Genomic DNA, 8,864 nt, shown 5'->3' with positions numbered 1-8,864 from the left:
AGCAAACTGAATTCAACAACAAATTAAAAAGAACACTCATCATGATCAAGTGAGATTCATCCCAGGGGTGAAAGGATGGCTCAACATACATAAGTCAACAAATGTAACACATCATATTCACAGAAAGAACCAAGAACAAAAACTATATGATTATTTCAATAGATGCCAAAAAATCATTCAATAAAATTCAACCTATTATGATAAAAAGCCTCAACAAACTGGGTATAGAAGAAACATACCTCAAAATAATAAAGACCATATATGACAAACACACAGTCAACATCATACTGAATGGGGAAAAAGTGAAAATCTTTTGTCTGAGATCTGGAACAGACAAGGATGCCCACTTTCACCACTTTTAATCAATAGAGTACTGGAAGTCCTACGCAGAGCAATTCAGCAAGAGAAATAAGTGGCACCCAAATTGGAAAGAAAGAAGTCAAATTAGCCTTGTTTGCACATGACATGATCTTACACCTCAAAAAACCTAAAGACTACACCACAAAACTGTTAGAACTGGCAAATGATTTAGGTAAAGTTGCCAATCCAAAATAAACATACAAAAATCAGTAGCATTTATATATGCCAATGCCAAACAATCTGAAAATAATGTTTTTTAAAAATCTCATTTGCAGTAGCTACAAAGAATATAAAATACCTAGGAATCAATTTAACCAAAGATGTGAAAGATCTATACAAAAAACACATAAAACACTGATAAAATAAAGTGAAGAGGGCACACACACAAAAAGAAAAGAGATTACATGCTAATGGATTGGAAGAACTAATGTTGTTAAAATGCAAATACTACCCCCAGCAATTTAGAGATTCTATGCAATCTTTATCAAAACACCAATAACATTCTTCCCAGAAATATAAAAAAAAAAACTTAAAATGTATATGGACCCATAAAAGACCCCAAATAGCCAAAGCAATCCTGAGCAAGAGAACAAAGCTGGTGGCAACACGCTACCTGACTTCAAAATATACTAAAAAGCTACAGTAACCAAATCAGCAAGGTACTGACATAAAAACAGACACACAAACCAGTGAAACAGAATATAGAACCCAGATATAACTCCATACACTTACACCCAACTCATTTTTGACAAAGTTGCCAACAACACACGATGGGGGAAGTTCAGTCTGTTCAATAAATGGTGCTGGGAAAACTGAATAAACACACACAGAAGAATGTAAACTAGCGCATTTCCACTACGGAAAACAGTATGGAGGTTCCTCAAAAAACTAAAAATAGAACAACTACATGATCCAGCAATTCCACTACTGGGTATATAACCAAAAGAAAAGAAATCAATATATTGAAGAGATATCTGTAGTCCAATGTTTACTGCAGTAGTATTCATATTAGCTAAAATATGAAATGAATCTAAGTGCCCATCAATAGATAAATGAATAAAGAAAATGCAGGCTTGGTGTGGTGGCATGCACCTGTAATCCCAGCACTTTGGAAGGCCCAGGTGGGAGAATTGCTTGAGCCCAGGAGTTTGAGACCAGCCTGGGCAACATAGTGAGACCTCATTTCTACAATTTTTTATTTAATTAGCCAGGTATGGTGGACATGCACCTGTAGACCCAGCTACTGAGGAGGCCGAGGTGGGAGGACCATTTAAGCCCAGGAGATTGAGGCTGCAGTGAGCCATGATTGCACCACTATACTCCAGCCTGTGTGACAGAGTAAGACTCTAACTCAACAACAACAAAGTATGGTAACTATAGATAATGGAATAATATTCTTCCATAAAGAAGAATGAAGTCCTGTCATTTGCAGCAACATTAATGGAACTAGAGGTCATTATGTAAAGAGAAATAAGCCAGGCACAGGAAGACAAATATTGCATGTACTCATTTATATATGGAAGCTAAAACAAGAAGATCTCATGAAGACATAGAGCAGATTGGTGGTTACCAGAGGCAAGGAAGAGTGGGGGAGAGGGAGAAGAAGGTTGATGAATGGGTATAAATAAATGGTTAGATAGAAGAAATAAGATATGATGTTCGATAGATCAGTTGGGTGACTTTAGTTAACATTAGTCTATTGTACATTTCAAAATAGCTAGAAAAGAGCAGTTCAAATGTTAACACAAAGGCAAGATAAATACTTAAGGTGACAGATCTCCCAATTATCCTAATTTGATTATATGAATGTATCAAATCATAACATGTACCCCCAAAAATGTACATCTATTGTGTAATAGTAAAAAATTAAAACATTTAAAAGACAACAAAAAAGACTGGTTGCTTCCTTAGTTCTATAATCCACAGACAGCTGGAGCCAAGTCTCAGAAATCCTAGCCTTCTCAGTGATATGCAGAGAACATCTGAGGAGTCCGTACAGGAAATGCTAGGAATTACATTAACTTCAATACGAACGCACATCAACAGCAAGGAAAGAAAACCATCAGCCTGGGGAACTCAAGAGTGAAATTCAATTTAAAAGATAGAGCCACTGCCAAATGAAACATTGGTCCTTATGCCTTGATCTCCTCTCTATGAATCCTGTATCTCCTGCCTAGAGCTTCTCTCAAGGTGCTGCTTGGTTAAGCCCATCTCTTAACTCCCATCACCTGTGCTGTCGCTATATTGTAAAGTTGTGTTCTTTGCTACCGATATTGGTCTAAAGACCAGCAGCATTAGCATCACCTGGGAGCTTATTAGCAATGCCCCGGTCCAGACATAGAGAGAATCAGAATCTGCATTTTAACAAGATTCCAGGTGACTCCTATGTACACTAAAGTGTGAGAAGCTCTGCTGTAGTTCACATACTGTGTCATTTGGGCGCTTTCTTGTTTATGTCAGTTGGGCTGTTTGTTGAGCATGTTTCATGTGCCAATAATTTTAGATACTTTATATTCTCTAATATTCACAAAAGTAGAAATTATTATGAATAACTTATATATGCTTAAACTGTGACTCAGAGAGTTTGAGTCTTTCCCAAGCAGTCAAGAAGGGATCATAGTCTCTCAAGCAGTCATTCGTATTCTCAGTTCTAGAGCTGAAGCTCTCAATAGGTTTAGGAAGAAGAGTCTTCAAAATTTTGGTAATCTCTCTGAGAAACTCCATGAAATATATGATATGTAATTTTATCACATGAGTGAGGAGTATAAAAATCACAAGCTAAGGCCGGGTGCAGTGGCTCACGCCTGTAATCCCAGTACTTTGGGATGCTGAGGCCGGCGAATCACTTGAGGTCAGGAGTTCGAGACCAGCCTGGCCAACATGGTGAAACCCCATCTCTACTAAAAATACAAAAATTAGCTGGGTGTGGTGGCATGCGCCTGTAATCCTAGCTACTCAGGAGGCTGAGGCAGGAGAATTGCTTGAACGTGGAAGGTGGAGTTTGCAGTGAGCTAAGATCACACCACTGCACTCCAGCCTGAACAACAGAGCAAGACTCCTTCTCAAAAAAAAAAAAACATCTCAAGCTGGAACATGAAAAAATCTGTGAGTTATACCTCACAGCTCCTTCTGAATCTTGCCAATAATAGTCATCTGCTCCTTGGTCACTCATTTTGCCCTCTGTTCATACTCACAGGCCAGTAAGTTGTAAGAAGCATCAAAGCATTAGGAAATGTGTGTGAGGAAAACTTAAAAATAAGACAGCTTTGTTAACTTAATTTTTACGCCTGTAATTTGGAAGACAACCATGCCTGTCCCATTTTGGCAGTCAGATTATGCTAGGTGTAGCTCTTAGTATTTTGAAGGAGGGGCGTTTGAGAGCTATTGGCCTGGAAATTCTACTTGAGCACTTTACGATGCAGAAAATCAGCCATGCAGCACTTTTGGTGCTGGAAACCTTCCCACCTAAACAGGCCAACACAAAATCACATACTTTCTGTACATCTCCATCCCCTGAAAGTACCCACCACTGCCATCATATGTCATTAATGGCAACCAGGTGAGATGTCTCCTCTCTCAGCACCTATAGATGTTAAGTACCTACAAGCCAGCAATGAAATCTAAACCATGACACCTCTCCCTTGTCCATCTCCCACCTTTTTTCTTATTTCCATGCATTAAATAAACCCCTATTCAATGAGGACTTATTTAATAAGATGACAATGTAATTTAATAATACGATTAGGCCAGGTGCAGTGGCTCACGCCTGTAATGCCAGCACTTTGGGAGGCCAAAGTGTGTGGATCAGTTGAGGCCAGGAGTTCGAGATCAGCCTGGCCAACATGGTGGAACTGTCTCTACTAAAATTAAAAAATTAGCCGGATGTGGTGGTGTATGCCTATAATCCCAGCTACTAGGGAGGCTGAGGCAGGTGAATGGCTGGTCGCGGAAGGTGGAGGTTGCAGTGAGCCGAGATTGTGCCACTGAACTCCAGCCTGGGTGACAGAGTGAGACTCTGTCTCAAAATAATAATAAGAAGAAGAAGATTAGCATTTATTGAGTGCCTGCAACGTGCACTGTGTACGATATTTTCAGATTTGTCTTCAGTTCTCACAGAGATAGGGGAAAAGCCAGGCTTGGATGAGGTTAAGTGACTTGCCCAAGACCATAGGGCCACGGAGGGGAGGGACTAGCAGTGGTATGCTCGTATGAGGGCACACAACATTGCACGGGCTCTTTGGGCAAAATAGCCTTTCTTCCCACCTCACCAAGCGCTATACAAAGGAGAAAAAGCTCCAGGAGTCCTACTGGCCTCAAGATAGTCTCATGTTTCTACCGCAGGGTTCTCAAAGTTTGGTCCACTTGGGCCGGCACCCTGACCCCGAGAAGCTGAATTTTCCACCACCCCATCTCTGCCCAGATCCCGCGCCGCTACTTTCAGACGCTCATGAGTGAGATTCAGAGTGGACTGGGGGTCATTCCGCACAAAGGTGGTCTTAGGTTTCCCATCAGAAAGAATATCGAGATTACCCATGCAAAATCCAGCGAGGCCCAGGGGCAGTTTACCAACCTCAAGGAAATGTACCGCCGTGTTCGGGCCCAACCTCAGGCAATGAGAGGAAACTGAAGGAGAAACCCACAGCACGCACTCAGGAGGCTGCCCTGCGTTGGCTAGCGGCAGGCGCCTCCGAGAGATCAGGGAAGAGAACTTGTTCAGCCTGAGCACGCGGGGCGGGGACGGGGACCCTCAGCCTTCCCCTCCGCGACTGCCAGGGAAGGCACACCCCACCCAGTCAGCTGCCAGGTTTGCGAGCACCACCTCCCAGGAAGCAGCCACTCCCGTGACATCCCCTTTCCAGGTCACGTTTAGATTGTCATCTCCCGGATGTCCCGGCTCCACTTCCAGACCCCTGGGACACGCCCGCCCCCGCCCCCCCCTCGTTTTTTTCCCCAGCCGACTGGGGACGGGGGTGGAGAGACTTTGGCCAACAGCTGCCTCCGCCTGGAGCAGGATTTAAGGTCCTGTCCGGCCTTGTCCCTTCTTTGCAAAACCCCCAATTCACGCAGAAAACCCAATAAGCGCTCCACAGCCCCGCATGCTGCACGCATCTGCGGGCCGCGCCCAAGGCCACAGCCCTCAAGTTCGTCGCTGGGCCACGCAGCCTCTGGCTTCTTCGCCCTTACCGCGTGGCCCACGGATGCGGGGAAGAGGGCAAGCCAGGGCAGGGAATGGTGCGACAACGGGACCGAACAGTGACCCCTGCAGGCGGCTGGACGATAACTTGGCCTAGGACCGGTTCCCCGCCACTGCAAGCTGCGTTCCATCTGTGATCACACCCTGCAGCAGTCAAAGCACTCCCACTCACACACGGGCTGCACAGGCACAGTTGCAGTACACCGAACTCACACACACTACACGCAATAGTTGTATGCACAAGCTCACACAATCACATGCGCGCGTGCGCGCACGCACACACGCATATACACACGCACACACTTTGTACTGCATACAATAGAAAACTAGGCTTTCTGTTGTAGGCTGAATAATGCCCTCGCCCTCTATCCCCCATCCCAAGATAATCAGGTACTATGACTGGAACCTGTGAAAAGTTACCTTATCTTCTAGGGAAGGAAAAAAGAAAAAGACTTTGCAGATGTGATTAAAGATTTGGGGATGGGAGACTCCTGTGTTAGCAGTAAGACCCAATGCAATCACAAGCATCCTTAGAAAGAAAGGCAGAGGGCCCTTCCATGTTTCCACATATAAGAGGAGAAGGCAATGTGAGCAAGAAGCAGAGACTGAAGTGATGTGGCCACAAGCCAAGGGATGCCAGCAGCCACAAGAAGCTGGAAGAGGCTAGCAGGTAACAGCCCCGTCAGGAGGAGTGTGGCACTTCAATATCTTAATTTCAGTTCAGTAAAACTCGTTGGAGTCTTCCAGCCTGCAGGACTGTGGGAGAATGTTTTAAGCCACCAAGTAGTAATTTCTTTCAGCAGTCATAGGAAACTAATACTTTCCTATTCACACTTTCCACCCACAGCTCAGCATGCTGCAGTCTTTGGGATTGAAATTAGGATCATGCCATTTAACTTGAGCCAAGTTACTGAAACTTTAGCAGTCTCAGTTTCATCATCCTTATTAACCTAGATAGAAATGCCTACCAAATAGGCAGATTATTGTGAGGACTCACTCGTGCATGCCTTCATGCTTTCATTTCCAACTAATAAATCACCTCCCACCAAGTGCCAGACACAACACCAGAGGCTGGGTTAAATGAGACACCCTTTTGTAAGTACAGAACATAACAAAAGCTCTTGGAACCACACCTGTCTGGCACACAGTAAGCACTCCACAGATGTTGCAATGATCATCGATAGAGTCTTGACACTGAGCCTCACTTCAGTCACACTAGCACTTTATGGAGAGAGAACCCAAAAAAGAACAGGAATGAAAAAAACTGGACGAGACTTCTTATTCTCAGAACACGATAGTGTTCTGTCCATCCTTCTTAAGCCCCAGTTGCCTTCTTTCTTTCCCTCCAGCAGTGCTACATGTGCTTCCATTCAAGACTGGAAACATCCAGGGGACAGGGTCTGAGCTTCAGTCTCTATGCCTCTCTCTGCTTAATGAGGCTCACTCTTATTCCTTACCATAACCCTGGCCTGTGTCTACACAGAACTAAATCTTTTCCAAGTAGGCTTTCTCTTCCCTCTGAAGCTCCCTGATCTGCTTCAGTCATTCCATCTCTCAGTTGAACAGTTTTCATAATCTAACTTCTCCTAATCCAGCTTATAATTTTCAGGGTACAACCCCAGAGTCTACACTCCAACTAAACCACTCTATTAGTTTGTTCCCAACAAACTTTTCTCCACACTGACATTTAGGGACATTTCAGAAGGGACAGCCTTAGTCTAGTGTCACATAGGGATACCACTGGCTTTTTGGATGGGACAATTCTTCACAGAATCACACTGTCTTAGGCATTATAGGGCATTTAGCAACCCTGACTTTGATCACTAAATTAGAGTAGTACCCCAGTGTGTGTGACAATTAAAACTAACCACACATTTCCAGGCAAAGATTGGGGAGGAGAGGCCGCATGGATGGGACAGTCCTTATGAACTTCTATTTTTCAGTTTAATTTGATCTCCACATTATCTTCCTGTTACATCTAGTAGTGCCTGATTTAGCAACAGGTATCCATAATTATCAACAAAGTAAACACCGAAGAAAATGCAGTGATTTTAAAGGCAGATAATGTTTCCAAGGAATACAACATCCTCCAGCACTCTGCTTTTAGGCAAGTTGCTTGAATTCTCTATGCATCAATGTCTTCAACCTTGAAATGGAAGTGATATAAATACTCAAGGACAAATGATTTTTGTTCCCCATCCACAGTGTAGAACTATTCTGTGAAGTGGTTGCCTAACAAGGAACTACATTTCCTGCCTCCCTTGGCATGTATGTGGGACTATGTGATTATTTCAATGAAATGTAAGCAGCAGTGATGTGTGTTGCTTTCTGTTAATGTGGTATGGAAGTCGGCACACCTCCTCCACCTGTTCTTCCCTCATTTGCTAGCTTGATATCAGTGCCCAGAACATGCCAGGAAGCTACACATTAGAAATGAGGGCACAAAAAGATATAGAAGGATCCTGGGCCCTCTGGATCTCCATTTGGGGAAAACCCTGCCTGCCTGCAGGAATACTCATACTGAACATGGAGCAACAGAAAATAAATTGATTAATTTAAAACCTCCCATTGTGTTGAAGCCACTGGACATTGGACATTTTGTAATTTGTTAGAGCAGGAAGTATTGCCTTACCTCATTCAAATATTTACCTCTTGTGATGTATTAATGAATGTAAACCACTAAGAAAAGCCCCTGGTATATAAAACACACTCATTAAATGCTAGCTATAGTAATTATTATTGTCTCTCTAAATTATTTAGTTTCTATAGCTCTTATGGTCAATGTCACATTTTGGTAGTTATTACATATGATATTATCATTTATGTCTTTAATTGTTTAATGTCTATGGCTCTATTCACTCAAAAATTATAACTGAGCACCCACTACATATCAGGTACTGGGGAAACAAAGATGAGAAAAGCACGGTCCTTGCTCCCAAGTTCTTTACAGTAGTAAAAAGTTTCATACCTTAGATGCCTCCTGTGTCTCCCATGTTGATCTACCTGGAGCCAAGCATAAGGTGGATACTCAAAAATGTACCTGCAATAGTATACCTGCAGATATATTTGGAAAACAGAGTCACCACCACACAAACCAAATTTGTATGTGTTCACACAAGGTGCCTCAATCCTCGCTCTTAAGTGCTGAGATAATCCCAGGTAAAAAATCTCATCACTACAGTTGCACCAAGAATTTCAAATTGGTGGCTCCCCAGCAGGTAGAGGAACCTCCAGTCATTCTGGACATCAGGTGTAATCATGTGTTTTCTTCCTCAGAAGAATATGCCACCATTTGTCTCTTTTCTGCAAA

General features: G+C 43.0%; 1 protein-coding gene across 1 annotated transcript in view; it reads right to left on the bottom strand.

Annotated features, from left to right (window-relative positions):
- The window catches only part of PQLC2L (PQ loop repeat containing 2-like), a 47,740-nt gene extending 42,588 nt beyond the window's left edge, over nt 1-5,152 (bottom strand). The window contains exon 1 of the mRNA XM_011959032.1: nt 4,931-5,152. The gene's annotated coding sequence lies outside the window, so the exon portion shown is untranslated. The remainder of the gene's footprint in view (nt 1-4,930) is intronic.
- Nucleotides 5,153-8,864: the final 3,712 nt, after the last annotated feature.

This window comes from Colobus angolensis, unplaced genomic scaffold (assembly GCF_000951035.1).
Source record: "Colobus angolensis palliatus isolate OR3802 unplaced genomic scaffold, Cang.pa_1.0 Scaffold48, whole genome shotgun sequence".
NCBI classification, from domain to species: Eukaryota; Metazoa; Chordata; class Mammalia; order Primates; family Cercopithecidae; genus Colobus; species Colobus angolensis.
The sequence above is the reverse complement of the archived record's forward strand: the minus strand, read 5'-3'. Positions and strand labels throughout refer to the sequence as shown.